At 39.0% G+C, this 24640-nt stretch overlaps 1 protein-coding gene and 1 pseudogene across 2 annotated transcripts in view; one reads left to right on the top strand and one right to left on the bottom strand.

The window, feature by feature from the left end:
* Positions 1–24640, top strand: part of Stxbp6 (syntaxin binding protein 6) — a 275222-nt gene that overhangs the window by 100676 nt on the left and 149906 nt on the right. The gene's annotated exons all lie outside the window — the stretch shown is intronic.
* On the bottom strand, positions 13392–13926 carry LOC129683625 (60S ribosome subunit biogenesis protein NIP7 homolog; annotated as a pseudogene).

The raw sequence follows: 24640 nt of genomic DNA, 5'->3' as shown, positions 1-24640 counted from the left end.
GTTCCCCAATTATTCCTGAGTGGCTGATTAAAAGTCCTAAGCCTGGGCAGGGCAAAATGGGGTAAGTGTGGCCAAAGTTCAGGGGCTTTCGAGGACAGAAGGATCAAGGGAGAGAGAAATAGAAAGAAGAGGAAGAAGGAATTGGAGAGCCACCATGGCCTAGTGTGAGAGAGGAGCACATGGCTGACAAGGACGGAAGAAGCGGCCCAGATAAACAATAAGCAAGTACTTATGGAATTATGGGTGGGAGGTGGCCTGGGATGGTGCTGGGAGGTAAAGGTAGTTTAGAGGGTAAACATCTGCCCTCTCCCAGGTGATATAAGGCTAAAATACAACAGGTATCTGTTTCTGTATTGATTATGATAGTGGGCTAGCTAATACCACAGTAATAGTTATAGGGCTAATAATAAACATTATTATGCCATACTGTTAAACTAATAGCAACAGGTCACCCACCCATCCTCTGCAGGACATTACTTCTCTTCTTAGGCCTTTAAAAGATATAAACTTGCTGCTGATGTAAAAATTTCTAATTTGAAGAAATTCCTCTTGTTCTATACATTCTTTGGGTTCTGAAAAATCTAAATGTGCAATTAAACAAATGTTTATTAGCTTCTTTGGAAGTTCAACAATAAAACTTCCTGAAACTGCCAATGTAGGCATAAGTCCTTTTCAGAACTTCAAGCTACTACTTTAGAACTCGGCAGTCTCTGGTGAAAGACAAAATTATTTTCTGTAAGATGGGGAACAGTTTGAAGTATGCATGACCCTAAGCATGCTTGTAGACTTTTACAAGTCTGGCCTTTGCTGGAGCGCAGCATGCCTTGAAGCGCCTGAAAGGACAAAACAGCCCTGGTGTTTTAGTCTCTGAAAGAGGGCATAGAAGGTCCTGTCATGTGGTGTTAAGTGTTTGTGGAAGCTGAAGCTTCGAAGTCTTCTGAGGAAGCCTTAATTTCTGAACTTTATTTGTGAGGCCCATGATGTTCCAAAGAAAATAACATCACACAAAGCTGCAGGTTTTATTCAGGTACCCTCTCTGCACTTGAGGACAGTTAGGAGGAGAATTCCCTAGAGTAGACTTTTTATCTTGCTGTTTCCAGCATGCTCCTTATTGCTGGGAGGTGTTTGCCCCTCAGTTGTTGCATTCTCTCTGATGCCTTCTATCAGTCTTGGCCTTGTGGAATGACCTACTGTCATTTTTTCTTAATCTGACACATGTTGAGTTTTAAAGGAATTTCTAACCTAACCATGGCTTTGATTGATATTCAGAGGTGTTCGCTCCCCTAACTCCCCACACTGAGTTTTTAGAATAAAAGCTGTCTTCTTAATACCAATGAGGCAGATTACTAGAAATATTTAAATTTTGGGAACATATGCTTGTCTTGAAGTACCTTTGGAATGAATAACTTGAAATAAACAATGATTACATATGACAGCTGCAAGTGATATGCAGTCTGTGAGCTACTGACTGCATGTTTCTGCTCTAATCACAAAGATGCTAAATTATTTCAGCTATGTGTTTCTTGCTTCTATATTTAGGCTTGTCAGGATCTGAAGCGATTACTAAAGAGCTGGAAAGTGGTGTCAAAAACTGGGTAGGTTATCCAATTCTAATTTGTTTTCACAGTGTGAAGTTGTTAATAGACTAATGAGCTGGTGGAAGCAGCAGTGATGTGTTTATGATCTAGAGACTCTATTAAAGTTGTAAATGAACAGCTTAGCATATGGCTGTGATGAGAATAAAAAAACTGAGGAGAGAAAAAACAAAGCAAAAGGAAATATTGACAAGGTGTAAGGTTAATGAAACATGAACTTCAATCTTTTTATCTTCTAGAATATTCTGTTTTCTAGATCGTTCCATAGGACTGCAAGAGTCTAGATTCCTTTTCCCCCTCTATTCTTCTACATTTTTTTAAATTTCTACTTTGAATGATATGCATTTGTGTAGATTAGTCTTGGCTCATAAGGAAAATGAGAAGAGATGTCTGGCAGATCAATCTTGTATTGGATTATCATCCTAAATTCTGGTGGACTATTTTGCAGTAGGCAAGGTACCTGAAGGTACCTTTGTGTTTTAATTCTCTGATTTCTCTTCACCATTCCCTTTACTCAGTTGTGTGTCTGTGCAGAAGTGTAACAGCACCAAATAGTAATTCAAGGGCTATCTGTAAGGTATATAAGATAAATGAGAAATTGATCCCTCGTTGATTATATGTTTCCCAAAAGTAGGGGAGAAAGAACTTGTTATTACATTTGCAGACATAAAGGTTTAGAAATTTTTCACTTTAAATGTTAACATAGCTTGCTGAGGGATTGGAGGACCTAATAAAGAAAAATAAACCCCAAATAAATCTGGTTGACATTTCAGCTAATTTCACCCAGAGGAATGCTGCTGCAGTCCATTTCTTGGATGAAAGATATAAAGACTAGAGTCTGTTGCAGCACAAAATCACTGAGAAAGAAAAGATCACAAGTGGTTGAAAATAAATCAGCGGTTCCTTGAAAGTATCTTTTAGAAAAAAGGTTATTGCAAAGTATGACAATTACCAAATTTTTTTTCAGCAAACCAAGATTTGGGTGATATAATTATGAAGGTTCTTAAAGGATTTTGAGCATAAATATGATCTGCCTCTGGCAAATACAGATAACATTAAGACATAGTGTTGCTTGTTCCACTTTATTGTATTTTAGAAAAAAATCAACAAAGCACTGGAGCCTAAAGAGAAAAGAGCCACAGCCACTGAGAATCAAAGTTAACATCTGAGGTTATCTTTGGATATGGAAGGGCCTTCTACAGTGGTGAGCCAGTGTATAGGGCCTATGTGGATGTGGAGATGCCTTGGGGGTAGCCACCATTACTCAGAACATAATAGTCCTACATTAATGAACATTCTTCTTTTCAAATATGTTTTTACTTTTGACAATTTCATGTATGTACAGAATGTGTTATTTTCACATTGACCCCTCTTTTATTCCCTCCTGCATTCTTGCTGAACCCCTTCTTTATTTCATCTGGTCTCCCCTCCTGCTTTCTATTTTCATGCTTTTTTTTTTTCCAGTGACCCACCAAGGTTAGTTGGAGTTGTTTGTATGAGAACGTTTAGCATGTCATTTACTACAGCATAGGCAATTTACCAGTATTTATACCATTGATGAAAATTATCCCTCAGCACCCATCAACTATTAATAGCTCCCCAGGGAAGGGTGGAGCCTCAAAAGCTTCTCCCTGAGCTGTGATGGAAGATTGAAGAGCTGGATCATGTGCAGATAACCACATCTGATATATATTAGTGACTTCAATGGCCATGTCATGTCCACAAACACTGTTTCCCCAACCTTTATCTCTTAAAGGCTTTAGTCCACCTTTTCTGTGATGCTCTATGATCCTTAGGAGGAATGATATAGATGTCCTGTGTAAAACTAAGAATCAATACTTATTCTCAGCATTTGTCTGATTATAAGTTTCTGCATTAATGTTTATCTGCTGCTTAAAGAAAATTCTGTGACGTGGCTGAAAGCAGCACAGTCTACATGTATAAACTAAACATTTAGAAGTCAGTTTGATTATATGTCCTTTTAGCAACACAACAGTAATGGATTTAAGGCTCATGATCTCACTGGCTGTGGACATTTGATTGACTTTACAATACAAGCATGTATTTTATCCTGTGGAAGGGGCCTCAAATCCCAGTTATAAAGAACTTGCTTACCCCCAGCCATGTCACTATTGCTTATCAGAGATCATATCTTTCCTGGAAGGTGGTACTGTAATGTGTAGGTTCACAGCTAGCTAGACTGTTGGTCCTCCCTGCCCCAGCTGCCTGCACAGCACCTCCCGGTACTATGACTACTAACTGGTAGACAGGGAGCCTCCAGCTCAGCTCCAGCTTGATTTATCTGTGTCCTGTAACTAAGGCATGTGGTTCTTCAACATGAGGACTTTACCATCTAGTCCTGATAGACAGCTAAGCAATGGCAATAGCCTGTGTTCCTTAAGCATTCTCTTGAAGAATGCCTTATAGATAAGAATATCTGCATATCATACAGCATGAGAATAACACTAGAATTTCAGCCACTCTGCAGTCTTTACACCTCAAATTTTTAGTAATAATAATTTACATAAAGATTTTGCTTGGTTTTGTCTACTAAAATGCTGACATTTCATTCTAATAAAGTTTTCAAATCAGGAAGCTAATGTTGGCCAACAATTGAAAAAAAAATTAATAGTAACAGGTGATAAAACTTTTAAAATAGTCACTTATTTTTTTCTAGGCATTAATTTTTATTGTCACATGTATGTTAGCCTACTGTATCCCTACAAGATTACGCACACACTCACATATGCACACACACACAAACACACGTTATTAGTGCGACTATCCTTTTACAGATGATCAACCAAGTCAAGAAAGGCCTAGTTGGCTTCTCACATACACGTGGACATGCTCAGAGCTTTCTTGCCATTGCTGGTAAACGGTTAGCTTCTACACTGAGAATATTTTAAAGCCATCACTTACTGTTTGCTTCTATAAAGTTGCTCTCCAGCTTTAGTTACAGATTTTCTTAGCAATTACAAAATAATAATAGATTGCAGCTGTCATCCTATACATTTTTTCTCCATAATACAAGGAATAAAATATGTAAAAGCTTAATTTTTTTTGATTTGCTTATCAGGAAGTATTATTTACCCTGAAAGAAAGCCTCTAATACTAACTCCGTGTCATGTCCATGTGATAACATACCTGTACTGTGATCCTCAAGATTCCAGAGAAGCTGTTTTAGAACTCATGGTTGCAGCTCCCTTGACAGTCCCTTATTTCTTGTCACTGACACACCCTCTTAATATTGTCCCTTTGGAAAGACTTTTTATTTTTACAGTGTTCCAGGAGAACTTTCTAGATTTGTAAAACATGAAAAGTGCTTATTTGTTCATGTAAAGAAGAAAAGTGAAAAGTCAAACAAACATAAAATCCATTGCCAAAAGTTAAGTAAAAGTAGGCAGTGAGTAGAGCAATGACAGGTCACTGTCTGTACTGCATGTTTCTATTTTACTGATCCTGTCCAATCTCCGCTTTTATGTTCCAGCAATCAGAAACAGTGGCCCCTCTCCAGATTTCTTCCTTGGTGAGATATTTTCAGGGACTTTTGGCGGAAGAAACATATAATGTTTCTATTTTTATTAAAGCTGGAAGATAAATTCCAAGTAAGTTAGAAGTTCTGTTCTAGTTGAATTCTTCTTCCTTCCCATTTGAGTGTAGGGAAGAATAGAGAAGTAGGGAATTTTCAGATTTTAAAATATTGTTAAGGCCTGTTATGTGAGTTTGTTTAGGGGTTTCCAAAGACATCAAATTACTTGATTACTACTGTCTGATTGTCCAGTGCTCTTGTTAATCTTAAACAGCTGAATTGCTGATTTCTCAGATAACCTATGGAGCTAAAGGGTATTTGGCTGAAAAAATGCCATGGCCTCTCCTTGACCATCTTCAGGAAGGGTAACTGCTGGAAGAAGCAAGATGAAGGTTTCCCTTCCTTCTCAGACTGCAGTTTGCAGCACCATTTCACAGGCATGTTTTCTGGCCAGTGTGATTTCAGGTGTTTTGTACCTCTACTGGTTTATGGTTTGCATGGAATCTGGTTTTTCAGTTTCACTAATAATGGGAGGAAAAGCTCTGGCCCTCAGCAGCCAGGGCCTCTGAGTTGAGCCATTTGCTATGTGCTTTGTGTAAAACTGAAAGCTGAGCACAGGCTCTGCTCATGTTGTTTTTTGTAGTAAACAGTAGGACCTCCTAGGATACTGAACCATTGTTTTTTAATAGGTAAATAAAAATGTATTCAGAAGACTTCAGCATTTAGTGCAGTTCTAGCATGAATTCTAGCAAGAATTCATGATGAACTCTTGCCCCTTACTTATTGGCCTTGGTCACTGTCCTAATGCTGTGAAGAGACACCAGGACCAAGGCATCTCTTACAACAGAAAGACTTTAATTGGTGCTTACAGGTTCAGAGTTTTAGTGCATTTTTATCAAAGCAATGAGCATCATGGCATGTAGGGAAGTGCTGGAACAGTAGCTACAAGGTACATCCTGATCCATAGTCAAGGAGAGAATAAATTGGGCCTGAAACTTCAAAACCTGATTCCATTGGCACTCTTCCTCCATCAAGGCCATACCTCTTTATCCTTCTAATCCTATCAAAGAGTTCCATTCCCTGGTGACTAGCAATTCAACTATATGGTTTCCTATGGGAACTATTCTTATTTGAACCACCACAATATCTGTACATAGGGATGTGACTTTGTTGTTTACATATTTGAATGTGTTATCCTTAAAACAGTAGGATCTTACTTATGTTTTTGTTTCTTAGTTCCAAGTTTTCCAGAAAAGAAAATAGAAGACAAAAGAGTTTAACAAGTGTTATGTTCTTGTGTGATCCCCCCCCCCCCCCCCCAATTCCCTCAGAGACTTAATCTACCCTGGAAAGTGTGCATTGGGTTAAGCGGCCTGTTATCATATTCTGAGATTTTAGACTCAGCCAGGACCTCATTTATTTCTCACATGTAAGTCCTCTAGCACTCCAGGCTCTGGGTTAGTCATCTGGATATTATCCCCTAGAACCAGCACAACAATAAACATAGACCATAATGGATAACAACTATATGCTTGTCTCATTGAATTCTTTGCAGAATTAGTCAGGCACAATGGCTTGTGAGAGTGTAGATGCACCAAACAGAGACAGAAGAGTTTTGTTTTGTTTCTGTTTTGAGATAGGGTTTTGGCCTGTAGTGCAATTGACTTTGAATTTATCGTGTAGCCCAGGGTGCCTTTGAATTGTTGGTCCTCCTACTCAGCCTCCCAAATATTGCCTTTACAGACATGTGTGCGCCTTCATGCCCAGCATCATTCTTCATGTGCAAGAACTAAAAGTAGGTCATGGCCACTGCCATCCTTGTGTTTATTTTTGTTTTTTTTTCCCCTTACTACTACTCTCTTAGATTTCAAAGATTCTATTTTGATAAGTACTCACATATTTTCAGTGACTTTTTTTTTTTAAAGTTTATATGAGTAGTGATTCCATTACTGGGTAGAAAAGAGTCACTTTGTTATGTGTGAGCCTGTCAACCTCTCAGCTTCTTTTGTCTTCAGTACAGCCTAATCTCTGCCTCTCCTCAAATGGGAAGGGGTTTTCCAGGCTATTTCCGCAAAGATGCAAACTGCTAACAGAGCAAAGGGCAGAACAGATAGAGGGTAGTATCCATACACTTACAAGTGTGACACTGCAAGTGGGCAGAGATGGCGTGACTCTTCAGTCCCTGGCACCAGAGCATTCGGCTAATCATGAGAAGAAGCAAGGGGCCACCTAGCTTCTACCAGGTCTGACAGTCCCTTCTATACATTAACTATCTGGAGGTAAAAATGTAGAGCCTTAAAGATCAGGTCAGGAAATATGTGGGAGTTAGCTTATTTTATCACGTTAAAGAACGGTGTTATAAACAAGTGCGTAAAGGACAAATGTTAAGGAGAAGATTCTTCATTTGACTGGAGTAACATGAAAGTCCTCTGTTCACAAGAAATGCTGCAGGCAGCAGGCGGAGAAATTTAAAATTCACTTACGAAAGAAGAGAATATAAGGATTTCTATAGAACAGCAAGCACAAAGCAGCAGAAAGTGGGTAAAAGCTGCTAGCAGGAGGCTCAAAAAGGAGGAAAGGCCAGTGACCCATAAGCAAAGTAGAGGCCCAGTAATTAAGAAAATTGCATTAAAGGAGAAGGCATCTCTATCATCTTCGAGAGGGTCAGGAAAGCATCATTAAAGGGCGGCGCAAAGGAAACTTTCATAAGAAGTGGCCACCTAGCTTCTACCATGTCCTATAGTCCCTTCTATGAATGGGCAATGAACTGGTATGACCTTTGCAATTGCCTGTACTCTAAATAGAATGCTATTGTTTGATTTCATAAGGAGTGATAAAAAAATGATCTGATACTCACTACCAGGTCCTTTTACTCTGCTGTTTGGCATATGTGTGGGAGAGCCAACAGCATCTGAAGGTATAAGATGTTCTCATTGGGCTCAGCTACTGCTACTAACCTCTGAAAAACCTGACTTGCAATATTGAAATCATGAACTTAGTTACTTAAAAATAGAAAACAGATGAAAATATGGTGGTACTTTAATAAAATTTAGGAAGATACCTTTCCCATGTTGGCATCTATAGAAAGTTTATCAACATAAAATGTTTTGAATTATGAATATGGCTCCATATCTATGAATATATGATTATGATTATCCATATAAGATTAATTATGTATGGGGACCATTAACATCTCATACAGATATTTGGCCAGCTTTGCTGAAGACAGGGACAAGGTCACAAATTTTATGTATGAAAGCACTAATGATTCTTTCTTTAGGCTTTTCTTTTGTTGGGTAATACTTGGGTAGTTGCTATGTTTTTTCAATATCATTTTGTGTGTCAGATATATGTTGCCATAAAATTTAAAATATAGGCAAAAATCAAGAATACTTCTTTAATGATGTAACTATACCATTAAAGATTAGAACTTTGAGGGCTGGAGAGTTGGCTCAGTGGTTAAGAGCACTGTCTGCTCTTCCAAAGGACCTGGTTCAATTCCCAGCATCCACATGGCAGCTCACAACTGTCTGTAACGCTAGTTCCAAGGGATCTGACACTGTCACATGAATGAACATAAGATAAAATTAAATTAATTATCAAAAAAAGTTATAAAAAATGCTGGAGAAATGGCTCAGTGGTTAAGAGCACTGGCTGCCCTTGCTAAAGGACCGGGGTTCAAATCCCAGCACCCACATGGTAGTTTACAACTGTGTAGAATTCCAGCTCTAGGTTATCTTGACACCCTCGCACAGACATACATGGATGCAAAACACAAAATGTAAATAAAGATTAGAACTTTGAATCTAAAGCAGTGGGAGTTCAAAGCATTCTTTCACTTAAATCTTTTAATGACCTAGAACCACTTCTCTATCATAGTGTCTTAAGCATATATTGGGGATAGCAATGACACCTTACAAGGTTCACCCTAATATGTCAACAGTGAGTAAAGTGGGATGATCATGAAGTTATCTCCCAAGCAGATATAAAATACAGGGCATGTCAAGGTCAACAAATGGAAGGACTCATTTATCAAGCGTCAGAGATTCTCTTGGAAAGTGCAGTATTTCCAAGTGCTTATATGAATTGGGAAATTACAGCAATATGTTCTTAGCGTAGTGTTGAAATAAGCAGAAGTGCAGCTGCCACAATTTAGCAAGAGGAAATGAGATTATGTTTACAACAATGCTAGCCTGGCCTTGGCAACAAGAAGATATGCCTTTGGCTGTGCATTTTAAAGATAGTCACCCCAGGTTTCCTTGGTTCTATGGATAACAGTTATTTCTATCTTCATGGAGATCTTATGTATGGCATTGCAACAATTAAAAACATCACAAGGATTTCCTTGAATTCTCAACCCATTTCTCTATATGAAAATATATTTTCGATTTTACACATGAGAAAAATGAGGTATAAGAAAATCATGAGGCATTCTTAGGAAGTGGTAATTACAAAAAGTTGAAGATTACTAAATCCATATTTCTGTTCCCATGGCTTAGTAGATCATCAAGTCCTCATCGTTAGAGAATTATCTTTGGGTAGTGATCTGTACTTAACTTAGACACTCACAGCTGGTCACAGTGCAGAGAAAAAGTAGCTGTGGAGTACTCAGTCACATATGGACAGGTGAGAGGTCTGTTTATGTTTCCTTCCCCAACACCCAGAGTCTATTTCAGATTGGGGTATGAAAAGACGGCGAGAGCCCAAACTATGGAGAACTGAAGCAAAACCACTGCACTCATGAACTCAGCCAACTGTGGCTGCCTGCATGAGATCAAGCTAGTGAACAGTTCAACATGAAAGCAGGAGTCTGATGAGCCCTGCCTTTGGTGGAGTCACTATGGATGGCTTCTGGTAGAAGGAAAGTCCATTTTACTTACAGATGTAGGTCCTGGTAAGCCAACTACACTGAAGGAGATGCCTCCATACACATGAGTATAAGGACAGCATGAATGAGCTTGTGGGTTATAAAAATGCAGAAAAACAGAGTTGTGAGGGAATCGGGGGTAGATCTGGGAGGCGTGAGAAACAGCAATATAGAGGTGAATAAGATTAACATTCGTTAATGCAGGTGTGAACTTCTCAAAGAATTCTTTTTTTTCAAGTTGAAGCTATTGGAAACCAAGTTTCCTGTCTGCCACACCTCAGTTATCAAATGGCTAGTCCTTGCCTCTGATAATCTGTGTCTTCGACACTGTCAGAAGTACATGCCATGCACTAGACTTTGAGATTTTATGCGTATATCATGTCCTGTGGTTACAGCATGCAGAACAACCCCAGCAACTGAAACTACTTTACTAATTCCTAAAAGCTAATACCTGAAAGACTACCTTCTTCAGGAAAAGATAGCCTCCACTTGTTAACAGGAGTTGCCTGCGTTGTGGGAAAGATGGACGTCAAGGCAGCTGCTATGAAAAGCAAGAGCCTGTGAGGTGGCTTAGGGGCATAAATGGTGTGAGACTGCAGGGGCATGTGAGATAAGACGAGGCCAACATGACAGAGACCAAACTTCCCAAGGTCCTCTGTGATCCCCCAACTCCCCCGGGACACAGAACCTACTGGGTAACAGAAATTTCCCAATTCAAATCAACTGCAGCGTGTTTTAAGAAGAACAGCCAGAAGTCTGTGTTTACTTAGGAGCCTTGGGCTTTGTTCTCATCAAGCTAGAGAAAGAACTGTTTAAACCATCAGCAGCAACAAAACAAAACAGCGTTACCTCCAAAGGAATGCCTTAAACTTTTTGAAATGAAAATGAAAATATTAAGTAATATTTTTCAAATAAGTGAAGGATTTCATGAGCAAATATTTTTAAATTGTCAGAATAGAGCCGCTGAAAAACTGAACTGTGAATGGCCATGTCATAGCAAATGCTCGCACTGATACATCTTTTAGAAAGCAGCATGGCATGGTAGATGAGTACCTTCTACCAGTGAAAGTCCTGCGCTCTTCTGACCCAGCTTTCCTCATGACTCAGCAAGCTCACTGGTGAGATCAGGATCAGTTTTAAAACAAAGAAAGAGGAAGAGAGCTCCATGAGGTCTTGGAGAGCTTAAGCAAAAGGAAGTGAGAAGAAGTGGTGGAAATTTAGCTAGTGGTAAATTTTGACATGTAGTTGTTTAATGGTCCATCCATTTACAGTGCACAGAAAAAAATTCTACCCTTGAGAGTAATAATGACTAGATATGAAAAAGCCTGAGAAGCCACACTTTCCCTCGTAGGTTTCCCTCTTCTTTCTTTTTTACTTCACACTCTGGCAAAGTGTGAATGAAGCTTCTGGAGTTGTAATCCCTTTGCCTGTCAGCTGTTTGACTCTTTCCCAATTACAAGCACATTGGTAGTAAAACTTGCGCTTAGCGACTGATGTTTTGTGAGAAAACAAGCATACAGCCAATACTCTAAGTGTCTGTCCTGTGCAGAATTTGCCAAGTCAACACAAGTTAGAGTTATCTGGGAAGACAGCTGTAAGTTGAAGATATTCCTCCATCATATTGCCTGTAAGCAAGCACGTCAGTCATGAGTAACGATTGATGTGGGTGGGCCCAGATCCACGTGGCCAGTGTCCCTTGCTGGCATGTAGTTCTGGGCACTATAAGAAAGCTGGCTGGGAAGACTATGAGGAACAATTCAGTAAGCAGTGCTCCTCCATACTCCCTTCTTCAGTTCCTGCTGCAGGTTCCTTCCTGAGTTTCTGCCCTTACCTCCTTTCATAATGAACTAATGTAGTGACAATTCTGGAATTTTGGTTCCTTTAAAAAACACAGAAACATTATACAAATTTGTTTTTGTTTTAATCATAGATGTGGGGATATGGGGCTGCTTCGCAGCAGCTGACTCATGATTTGCCTTCTGTCCTAGCAGGGTCATGATTTTGCCAGCTGCAGATAGTTTCTGCAATTGTGTGATATTTGGAATTCTGCAGACTTTTTAGGGGTTAAATAAATGCTAGGGCCCTGAGAGGCAGGTTAAGTTGTTGGTTGGTTGGTGGTTGCTGATGTTTGTGGTTTGTTAAGTAGTCCTGCACAAAGAAGAAATGACAAGAAGAAGAAAAGCAAAGATCAAACATGCCTCTCTCCTTTTTTCTCTCATATCTAGAGTTAGGAGATTGAAAGAGGAGAAGAAAATGGGTGGGGAATGTTGAAAGAAAGAAGAACCGATAAAGCAGCAAATGCCTGCTACAAGCCATATGTTATACAGTAAAATAATATTTTTTTTTCTTTCCTAAGTTGCTTTTGGCCATGATACCTTATCACAGCAATAGAAACCAAACTAATACAGTGCCTATGAAAGTAGATTAGACATGTGTACATAACCTCTCTTATCGCGCCTCTGCTAGGAAATATGCACTCTTGTTATCATATTTTATTATTGATTCCCCACCTGTTTGCCAGATCCTATGCTGGATACTTTACAATTGGTATTTTAAATTCTGACTACTACTGTTACATTGACGATTAGAGGTGTGTGTTTTAGTGTTGTGGGTTTGGATTTGTCTTTTAGGCTGACCAGATCTGCTTTCGTAGACAAGGCTGCTCTCACACCCACAAAGCTCCGTCTGACCCTGCCTCCCCAGCCCAGGAATTAAGGACTACAAGACTACCATACTCAGCAATTTCATACTTTTTTTTTCTTTTTCTTCTAACAAAGGAAGAAAATGAAGCTTTCTACGTGTAGTAACTTCTCCATCACCACACCCAGCTCACAAGTGGCAGAGCTGAGGCTTGAATACAGATTCTTCCATACCATACACCACTTACCACAAGGAAAAATAGCTGAGTTGCGTATATCATTTCTTTTAAATCCCATCTGTAAAACCACAGGCATGGCCTACTATCCTTTTATGGCTGTTTCTGTCTTTAATGGTATTAATAAACAATAGAAAGTCTGCTGTGTTATTAGGAGCCTAGAAAACAGTGTTATCACAGATAACAATATAATTACTATCCTTAGTGCAGTAACTCAGAACCCGTTCCTCAGAACAAATCTTCTGATTCAAAGATGATACAGCATATAAACTCTTATTTATTCACACAAACATTTGACAGGTTTTGATTTGTTTTAGGTTTTTGAGACAAGGTTTCACCATGTAGTCCAGGATTGCCTTGAACTTGGCAAGTAGTCTGAGTGGGCCTTACACTTGTAATCTACCTGCTTTTGCTTCTAGAGGGCTTGAATCCCTATTTTTGAGCCATTTCTGTTGAGTAAGAATCTAAGCTGCATTATATTAGGGCTATCCAAACTTAATACAGGAAAAAAGCCAAGTCCCCTCACACAGCAAAATGTTCTTGGGATAACCATCCCAAGTCAATGTCTCTGTGCTGGATGTATTCCCCGATGCCTACTTGATGAAATATCACTATTGTCCTGGGGCCCACTTTTCTGTTGTCTTGGGTAGACTTTGCTGCCACCCCAAAGCCCAGAGGAATGTCTGCCATGAAATAAATGTTTTCAGTGATTCGACCTAACCAGATTTCCTCACATGGATTCCATACAAGAAGGATTACTGTGCTCCAGGCCTTATCCACACTTTATACCTGACAAGGTAATGGGGCACTAGAATGTGCAACCGGAACTTATGGGTCTTTTTAAACATTCCAAAACATGTGCCCAGTGACACCAGCTTATCTCCAGAGATGTTGATTGCCAGCTTCAGGATCATCTCACTCACACAGTACACTTGGTCACTGTGCAGCCAGAAACAGTAGGTAGCATCAGATCTGTCCCCCAGGAGCTGTAGATTCTCCTGATGTATTTTACAATCTTCTCAGACATTACCTGAGTCTCTTCAGTCAGTGGCCCCATTTTCCCTTTAGCTTGGCTCTCAGGATCTTTGTGTCTTGCAAATATGCACTTATGAAATTAACTTTTCACCAAGAAAATTTTCCATTTCACCAACCCTCAAAAATTATGTACAAGGCAGAAGTCCCTCGCTAGCTAGCCTCTGGTTCCTGACCCTCCACGCAGTGTCAGGGATGGGCTCCCTCTCACTGGTGATCTCCCAGAAGTTCTGCACCACCTCAACCCTGTACATCTTGCAGGCAGGACAAACTGTAGGTCTAAGGTTTTGTGGCTAGATTGGTGTCTCAGTCCCTCCCTGGAAGCCTGGATTCAAGCTTCATAACTCCGTTACTAGGGTCACCCTCATATTCAAGGGCATTCCCATCCCCACCTGGACCCCCATCCACCAATGTAATCTCTTCTATGTCCCTCCCCAGGGAGATCACGTGTTTCCCCTTGGGCCCTCCTTGTTACTTAGCCCCTCTGGGTCTGTGGAGTGTGCCTTGGTTTTCGTTTACTTATTGGTTAATATCCACGTATAAATGAGTACATTCCATGGTTGTCTTTTTGGGTCTGGGTCACATCAGTCAGGCCGATTATTTTTCTAGTTCCATCCATTTGCCTGCAAATTACATGATGACATTTTTTTTTGTATTTTTAACAGCTGAATAATACTCCATCGTGTAAGTGTACCACATTTTCTTTATCCATTCTTTTAAACACAGATATTAAGTTAATAAAATTCAGTATTAGCCATCAAGGGACTTTAAGATATTATGAAAAAAATCCATTGTATTTTTTTAATTTATTTATTTTTATATTAATCACAGGTTATTTACTTTGTATCCCGGCTGTACCCCCTCCCTCACCCCCCCCCAATCCCACCCTTCCTCCCTCATCTTCTCCCTGCCCCTTTCCAAGTCCAGTAATAGGGGAGGACCTCCTCCCCTTCCATCTGACCCTAGCTTATCAAGTCTCTTCAGGACTGGCTGCAATGTCCTCTTCTGTGGCCTAGCAAGGCTGCTCCTCCCTTGGGGGGTGGGGGAGGGAGGGAGTTGAATAGCTGCCATTGAGTCCATGTCAGAAATAGTCCCTGTTCCCCTTATTAGAGAACCCATTTGGACACTGAGCTACCATAGGCTATATCCAAGCAGAGGTTCTAGATTATATCCATAAGAGAAAACAAGTAACAGGACAGGAGCCTACCACAGACGGCCTCTGAAAGACTACCTAGCAGTGTATCAAAGCAGATATTAAGACTCATAACCAAACCTTTGGCAGAGTGCAGAGAATCATATGAAAGAAGGGGGAGTTAGTAAGACCTGGAGAGTACAGAAGCGCCACAAGGACCAAATATATCAGGGCACAGGGGTCTTTCATGAGACTGTTTCTCCAACCAAGGACCATGTATGGCTATAATCTAGAAACCATTGTATTTTTATAACAGAAAAAAATGTAAAGAACCTGATGAACATAAAGGTAAGCTAACATTTATTTACACTCATTTTTTGGTTTTTTATATCCATCAGTTGTCAACCCGTCCAAAATATCTTTAAAGTGGCTTAGCCAATGAAACATTCTACCTGTCTATTAATGTATTTTCTTTCCTTATCTAATTGTGGGATCACCCCCAAAGCCTTTTGCATGTCAGACAAATAATCTAGATCCCTGCCAGTATATTTCATAATGAGATATTTTTCCATTCCTGGGAACTTTCCTTCTCTCACTTTAAGTTGTTTGCTACTGTGTCCTCCCCACACTAGAACGGGTCTGATAATGAGATTATATTAAGCATCTCGGGCAGAAAATTACCCAGAAAGTATTTGATATCTTAGTGTGCTGACTTCCACACTGTGCCAGTTGCTTAAGTGAAAAGCAGACAACCTAGGCAGCTAGAGCAGGTCTCATCCTAAGTGCTGGCTTGGGTACCAGCGAAAGAAAAAGTAAGTTGAAGGAATATTGTTCAAGCTATGTCCTTGAGCTTCTTTAAAACAAGTGTTTTAATCATGACACACTAAGACTCACAACACCATCTTTGCTTTGCCCACATCTGCCACCAACCGTGATGACAGGAAATACTTTACTGTAGTTCCCTTGAAGGAAAGTGCTAAAAACAAACAAGCAAGCAAACACCCCAGAATTTTTATTTTATTTAAAATGAAATAGAAATTGAAGCATCATATTTAGATCCATATTTGCCAGTTAGTAGTCAACCAAAGATTATATTGATGTTTATATTTTGAGTTGATTTTTTGAGTAAGAGTGTATCCGCCCTGACTGAAGCACTATAACAGGAAGAGGATGGTAAAGAGTGCTCTTCATTATCTATTATGCTAAAGAATTTTTATTGAAGCCTTTACTCTTGACCCACTGGTTATACTACTAGTTCAGAGTGTTTCATTAAATAAAATCTTTTTCTTTCTTGTACTTCAAATTTACTACCCCAGCCTCCAACAGAAATATTTCCTAGTTTGACATCTGTGTGTGCAGTTAACTTGGGTAGATATATTGATTATATTATAATTGATGCTTATTTGTGCTTAAGAAATAATTGTTTTTTAATGTTTTTTATTTTTATTTTTTAACTTATTTAATTTTTTATCCTGACTGTAGCCCCGTCCCACATCTCCCAATCCCACCCTTTCTCCCTATTCCTGCCTATCCCCTGACCCTAGTCCACTGAAAGGGGTAGTTCTCCTCTCCTGCCATATGACCCTAGCTTATCAAGTCTCATCAGGACTGTATGGATCTTCTTCCCCTGTAGACTGTGAAGACCACACCACCAGGGAGAAGTGATCCAAGAGGAGGCAACCAGGTTCATGACAGAGAGAGCCCCCTGTTCCCCTTACTTGGGAACCCACATGGAAACTAAGCTACCCATCAGCTACATCTGAGCAGAGGGTCTAGATTTCTCCAGGCATGGACCTTGATTGGTGTATCAGTCTCTACAGGCCCACAGTCCCTAGGCTCACATTTTTTTGGCATTGTTGGTCTTCTTGTGGAGCTCCTGTCACCTCCTGGTCTTTCTATCTCTGGCTTCTTTCATAAAGACTCCCTGCTCTCTGCCCAAAGTTTGGCTGTGAATCTCTGCATCTGTTTGATCCCCTGTTGGGAATAGCCTTTCAGAGGACCTCTATGGTAGGCTTACATCCTGTTCCCTCTCTTCCACAGCTTCTGGTGTCTATCCTTGCCATTCTTAATGGTCCTACCTGATGTTTAGCTTCTTTAGGTCTGTAGATTTTAGTATGGTGATCCTATATAATATGGCTAATATCTGCTTATAAGTGAGTATATACCATGAGAATTTTTTTGCTTCTGGGTTACCTCACTCAAGATGATCTTTTATAGTTCCATCCAGTTACCTGCAACGTTCATGATTTCCTTGTTTTTAATAGTGGAGTAGTATTCCATTGTGTAAATGTGCCAAAATTTCTGTATCCAATCCTCCGTTGAGGGACATGTAGGTGGTTTTCAGATTCTGGCTATTATAAATAAAGCTGTTCTAAACATAGTTGAGTAAATGTTCTTGTTGAATGGTGGAGCATCTTTCCGATCTATGCCCAAGAGTGGTATAGATGGATCTTGAGGTAGTGCTATTCCAGTTTTCTGAGAAAGTGCAGATTGATTTCAAAAGTGGTTGTACAAGTTTGCACTCCCATCAGCAATGGAGGAGGGTTCCCTTTTCTCCATGTCCTCTTCAGCATGTGTTGTCAGTTGTGTTTTTGATCTTAACCATTTTGATGGGTGTAAGATGGAATCTCAAGGTCAATTTGATTTGCATTTCCCTGATGACTAAAGACATGCTGAGCATTTAAGTGTTTCTCTGCCATTCCATATTCCTCTGTTGGGAATTCTTTGGCTTTGTACCCCACTTTTTAACTGTATTATTTGGTTTCTTGCTTTACAGAAGCTTTTCCATGAGATTCCATTTATTAATGGTTGACTTTAAACCCTGTGCTATTGGTGTTCTGTTCAGGAAATTGTGTCCTGTGCCAATGAGGTCAAGGTTCTTCCCATTTTTTCTTTCCACAGAGTTAGTGTGTCTGGTTTTATGTTGAGGTCTTTGATTCACCTGGACTTTAGTTTTGTCCAGGTGATAGATATGGATCTATTTGCATTTTTCTACCTATGGACATCCAATTAGACCAGCACCATTTGTTGAAGATGCTAGCTTTCTTTCATTGTAGGGTTTTGGTTCACTTGTCAAAATTCAGGGGTCAGTAGGTATGTGGGTTCATTTCTGGCTCTTCAATTTGATTCCATTGATCCACCAGTCGGTTTCTATGCCAACACCATGTAGTTTTTATTACTGTTTCTGTATAGTACACCTTGAGATCAGAGATGGAGATACCTCTAGATCTTTTATTGTACAGGATTGTTTTGGCTATTCAGAGTTTTTTGTTTTTCCATATGAAATTGAGAGTTGTTTTTTTTTTTGAAAATTTTAATAATTAATTAATTAATTAATTAATTAATTAATTATCTATTACAATTTATTCACTTTGTATCCGGGCTGTAGCCCTCTTTGTCTCTTCCCAGTCCAACCCACCCTCGCTTTTCTTTTCCTATGCTCCCTCCTGTAGTCCAGTGATAGGAGATGTCCTTTTCCCCTTCTAACTGACCCTAGCATATCAGTTCTCATCAGGGCTGGCTGCATCATCTTTCATTCTGGCCTCGAAAGGCTGCACACCCCAGGGAGAGGTGATCAAAGAGAATTCTTATTTCAAGGTCAATAAAGAATTCTGTTGGCATTTTGTTGGGAATTGCATTGAATCTGTAGATTGCTTTTGGTATGATGGCCATTTTTACTATGTTAATCCTACCGAGCCATGAGCATGGGAGATCTTTTCATCTTCTGATATTTGCTTCAATTTCTTTCTTCAGAGACTTGAAATTTTTTTCATGCAAGTTTTAAACTTGCTTGGTTAGAGTTACACCATGATAGTTTATGTTCTTTTGTGGCTATTGTAAAGAATTTTCTTTCTCAAGTTTTTTCTCTACCATTTTGTCTTTTGTATACAGGAGAGCTACTGATTTTTTTTTTTCTTTGAGTTAATTTTGTGTCCAGCCACTTTTCTGAAGGTGTTTATCAGCTATAGAAGTTCCATGGTAGAATTTTTGGGGTCACTTATGTATACTATCTTATCATCTGCAAATAGTAATACGTTGACCTCATCCTTTCCAATTTGTATCCCCTTTAGTTGTCTATTGCTCTAGCTAGAAGTTGAAGAGATACAGAGACAGTGGGCAGTCTTGCCTTGTCTCCAATTTCAGGGGAATTGCTTTAATTTTCTCTCTGTTTAGTTAGATGTTGGCTATAGGCTTGCTGTATATTGCCTTTACTATGGTTAGGTGTGGGCGTTATATCCCTGATCTTTCATGACTTTAAACATAAATGTGTGTTGGATTTTGTCAAATGCTTTTTTGACATCTAAGGAGATGATCATGTGGGTTTTTTCCTTCAGCTTGTTTATATAGTGGATTATATGGATGGATTTCCATACATTGAACCACCCCTGCATGCCTGGGATGAAGCCTACTTGGTCATGGTGGATGATATCCTTTACGTGTTCTTAGATTCTGTTTGCAAGTATTTTATTGAATATTTTTGTATCAATGGTCATAACGGAAATTGTTCTGAAATTATTTTTCTTTGTTGGGTCTTTGTGAGGTTTAGGTATCAAGGTAACTGTGGCTTCATTAGAATGAGTTGTGTAATGTTCCTCCTGTTTTTATTTTGCAGAATATTTTGAAGCATATTGTTATTAGCTCTTCTCCGAAGGTCTGGTAGAATTCTGCACTGAAACCATGTGGCCCTGGGCTTTTTTTTTTTTTTTTTTTTTTTTGGATGGGATTGTTTCAATGACTACTTCTATTTCCTTAAGGATATAGGATTATTTAATTTATTTACCTGATCTTGATTCAGCTTTGCAAAGTGGAATTGATCAAGAAAATTGTACATTTCATTTAGATTTCAAATTTTGTGGTGTATAGGCTTTTAAAGTAAGACCTTATGGTTGTTTGGGTTTCCTCAGTGTCTGTTGTTCTCTCCCCCTTTTCATTTCTGATTTTGTTATTATGGATAGTTTCCCTCTGCCTTTTAGTTAGTTTGAATAAGAATTTGTCTATCTTCTTGATTTTCTCAAAGAAGCAGCTCTTGGTTTTGTTGATTCTTTGAATTGTTTTCTTTGTTTCTAGTTTATTGATTTCAGCCCTGAGTTTTTTTTAATTTATTTATTTTTTATATTAATCACAGGTTATTTACTTTGTATCCCAGCCATAGCCCCTTCCCGCATTTCCTCTCAGTCCCACCCTCCCTCCCTCATCTTCTCTCTGCCCCTTTCCAAGTCTACTAATAGGGAAGGACCTCCTCCCCTTCCATCTGACCCTAGCTTAATCAAGTCTCTTCAGGACTGGCTGCAATGTCTTCTTCTGTGGCCTAGCAAGGCTGCTCCTCTCGGGGTGGGTGGGGGGGATGGGGAGCAGGGGCAAAGAGCTTGCTATTGAGTTCATGTCAGAAATAGTCCCTGTTCCCCTTACTAGAGAACCCATTTGGACACTGAGCTACCATGGGCTATATCCAAGCAGGGGTTCTAGGTTATATCCATACATGGTCCTTGGTTGGAGAAATAGTCTCATGAAAGACCCCTGTGTCCTGATATATTTGGTCCTTGTGGCGCTCCTGTACTTTTCAGGCCTTACTAACTTCCCCTTCTTTCATATGATTCCCTGCACTCTGCTGAAGGTTTGGTTATGAGTCTTAATATCTGCTTTGATACACTGCTAGGTAGAGTCATTCAGAGGCCCTCTGTGGTAGGCTCCTATCCTTTACTTGTTTTCTCCTACATCCAATGCCCATCCCATTTGTCTTTCTAAGTGAGGATTGGTCATCTTACCCTGAGTCCTCTTTCTTGTTTATCTTCTTTAGGTGTATAGATTTCAGTATATTTATCCTGTCTTATAGGTCTATATAAGTGAGTATATTCCATGTGTGTCTTTCTGCTTTTGGGATACCTCACTCAGGATGATGGTTTCTAGGTCCCACCATTTGCCTGTATATTTCATGATTTCCTCGTTTTTAATTGCTGAGTAGTATTCCATTGTGCTTCTGTATCCATTCCTCAACGGAGGGGCATCTGGGTTGTTTCCAGATTCTGGCTATTACGAATAAAGCTGCTATAAACATGGTTGAGCAAATGTCCTTGTTGTATACATGAGCATCTTTTAGATATATGCCTAGGAGTGGTATAGCTGGATCCTGAGGAAGCACTATTCCTAATTGTCTGAGAAAGTACCAGATTGATTTCCAAAGTGGTTGTACAAGTTTACATTCCCACCAGCAGTGGAGGAGGGTTCCCCTTTCTCCACAACCTCTCCAGCATGTGTTGTCTCTTGAGTTTTTGATCTTAGCCATTCTGATGGATATAAGGTGAAATCTTAGGGTCGTTTTGATTCGCATCTTTTTGATGGCTAAGGACGTTTAGCATTTCTTTAAGTGTTTTTCTTCCCTTCTACAATCCTCTACAGAGAGTTCTCTGTTTAACTCCTTGCCCCATTTTTTCATCGGATTACTTGATTTTTTGCTTTTTAACTTCTTGAATCATTTATACTGGATATTAGCCCTCTGTCAGATATAGGGTTGGTGAAGATCCTTTCCCATTCTGTAGGCTGTCATTTTGTTTTGATGACAGTGTCTTTTGCTTTACAGAAGCGTTTCAGTTTCATGAGATCCCATTTATTTATTGTTGCTCTTAGAGCCTGTGCTGTTGGTGTTCTGTTCAGGAAGTAGTCTCTGTGCCAATGAGTTCTAGGGTCTTCCCTACTTTTTCTTCTAACCGATTTGATGTGTCTGATTTTATGTTGAGGTCTTTGATCCACTTAGAGTTTAGTTTTATGCAGGATCTATTTTCATTTTTCATCAAATACGGATCTATTTTCATTTTTCTGCATATAGACATCCAGTTGGACCAGCACCATTTGTTGAAGATGCTGTCTTTTTCATGGTTTTGGTTTCTTTGTCAAAACTCAAGTATTCATAGATGTGTGGGTTTGTTTCTGGGTCTTCTATTCAGTTCCTTTGATCCTCCTTTCTGTTTCTATGCCAATACCATGCAGTTTTTATTACTATTGCTCTACAGCTTGAGATACCTCCAGATGATCTGTTGTTGTACAGGATTGTTTTGGAAATTCTGAGTTTTTTTCTTTCTCCACATGAAGTTGAGAATTTTTCTTTCAAGGTCTGGAAAAAATTGTGTTGATATTTTGGTGGGAATTGCATTGAATCTGTAGATTGCTTTTGACAGGATGGCCATTTTCACTATGTTAATCCTACTGATCCATGATCACGGGAGATCTTTCCATCTTCTGATGTCTTCTTCGATTTCTTTCTTCAGAGACTTCATGTGTCTTCATAAAGAATAAGCCATAGTTCAAGATCCATTTACAAAGAGTTTACGTTTTCATTATATTTAATAAAAATACCAACCATATTTAAATAGAACCATTGTGGAGCATCTATGTGTCCTCATCCACTAATTCACTTTGTGTGGGCTGATTGACGTACAATTTTTGTGTCATGGTCCTTACCTAGACTACAGTCCAGTGTTGATATATTCACATACTTGTACAGATTTCTCATTATCTTTTTATCATACCCCACATTTACATAAAAATTACATGCACAGTAACAGATGATTGAAAGCTCCTGGCAGCTGCTAATATACTTTTTATCTCTGGATTGACCTATTGACCTATAGAGCATTACAAGTAATTGGAGCATTGCAAGTCATAAAGCTTTTTAATTGGCTTCTCTCATTTAGCATAATGTTTTAGAAGGTTATCAGTGCTATGTTAAGAATCAGTACTTCATTCATGTTTATTGAAGAATAACATTACATTGATTGCATGAATAAACAAAACTTTGTTTATTTATCAATCCATGGATATTTTAGTTTGGTATAAGCAGAGAAATGTTTCTCCAAAGTGTTTATATCCTTATCTCAGACCTATGAATATGGTAATTTATAGCGGAAAAAAGTCTTTACATATTTCTTTCAGGTACCAGAGTTGGAGATTAGGGAATTAACCTCAAGTCATCTGGGAGACCTCATGTAATCACAGAAATCTTTCAGTGTGTAGAAACTTTCAAGTCTGTGGTCAAAGGGAAGAGTATCTATGAAAGAAAACTAAAAGCATGAATCACTGCTAAAATTTATGGTTGATGAAGAGGGCTAGGAAATGTGGGTAGATTATAGAAGCTAACAGAAGAATGGTGTGAAATCAGCGGAATTATCACATCGACCTACCTTATTTTAAGCCCTTAGATTGATGGTTGGTACAGCAATGGAAAACTAATACAGGGATTCTCCCACCGCTTTGTGGTCTTTATGAATAAAAGTTTACAGTTTTATAAAAGTATTTGTATGGATGCCTATCTTTATTTTCCTTGTTTATTTACTTAAGATTAAATTTCTCTTTGCATGGTAAACTGCACGGGTACTTCTTAACCATCACTTGTATTTGTCCTTTTGGTCTTATATCCTGGTGGCTTATCAAGGATTTTCTTACTTTGGCTTTAATTTGCATTTTCCTAAGCAAGTTAAACATTCTTCTTGTATTCAGTAGCAATTTGAGTATCTTTTTACTTATGCATATATTCAAATCTTTTATCTATCTTATTAGTCAGTTTTCTAGTTGCTATAACAATATGCTTTAAAAAAGCTGTTTCTGGAAGGAAAGGTTTATCTTGCTTACAGTTTAAGAACATTTTGTCACGTAAAGGAAGGCCTGGTGGCAGGAGCCATCACAGTGCATTGACCATTAGGAAGCAGAGAGCAGACCAGGAATGGGGCCAGACTTTCACACTCCAGGCCAACCTTCATTGACTTACTTCTTACATCAAGACTCCATGTAATGATCCCATCACCTCCCAGAACAATCCCACCAGCTAGCAACCAAGTATTCTAAGCATATGAGCCTATAGGAAATACTATAAATTCAATTTGTATATCCATTAAAAATTTGGGTTATCTTTTTATTGCTAGAGTGGTCTTTATGTGTTTTAGATACAGTTTCCCTTGTCAGGTATGGGGTTAATAAAAAATTTGGGGGGTGAAGTAGCAATTACTGCAATTAAGAGTAATTTTTGCTCTTGTGGAGAACCCAGGTTCAGCTTTCTAGCACCCACATGGTGCTTGGTTTCCATCAGTAACTCCAGTTTCAGGGGATCTAACATACTCTTCTGGTCTTTGTGTGTACCAGCACACACATGGTGCACATGCATGCATGATATCATAGCACTCGTACATGAACATAAAATAAAATAAATTTAAAAATGTTTTATCACATTCTGTAGATTGCCTTCGATGTTTCAAAGTTTGATGAAATTCTGTTCATCCTTCTTTGTCTCTTGTGATTTCAGTTTCATATCTAAGGCAGTAATTACTAATCAAGACTCAAAAAAGTTCATGTCTACATCTTTTTCTTTTTAAGATTCTTAAAAGTTTTATCTCTTATATTTAGGCCTGAAATACATTACATTTTGGTGTATTGTATTGTGAAGCACACCTCAATGTTTTTTATGGGAAAGAGAGTCTTCCAGCACTGGGAGGCAGTTAACTTCTCATTGAAAATGTAGTATCTCAAGAGATGATTTTTGAGTATTTATAGGGTTCTTGGTGCCTCAGAAAGACTGTATTATGCTCTGTGCTGATTATCTGCCTTCCTGGCCAGTGCTTCT

This window comes from Psammomys obesus, unplaced genomic scaffold, assembly GCF_907164565.1.
Source record: "Psammomys obesus unplaced genomic scaffold, mPsaObe1.curated_primary_1811, whole genome shotgun sequence".
NCBI lineage: Eukaryota > Metazoa > Chordata > Mammalia > Rodentia > Muridae > Psammomys > Psammomys obesus.
The sequence above is the reverse complement of the archived record's forward strand: the minus strand, read 5'-3'. Positions and strand labels throughout refer to the sequence as shown.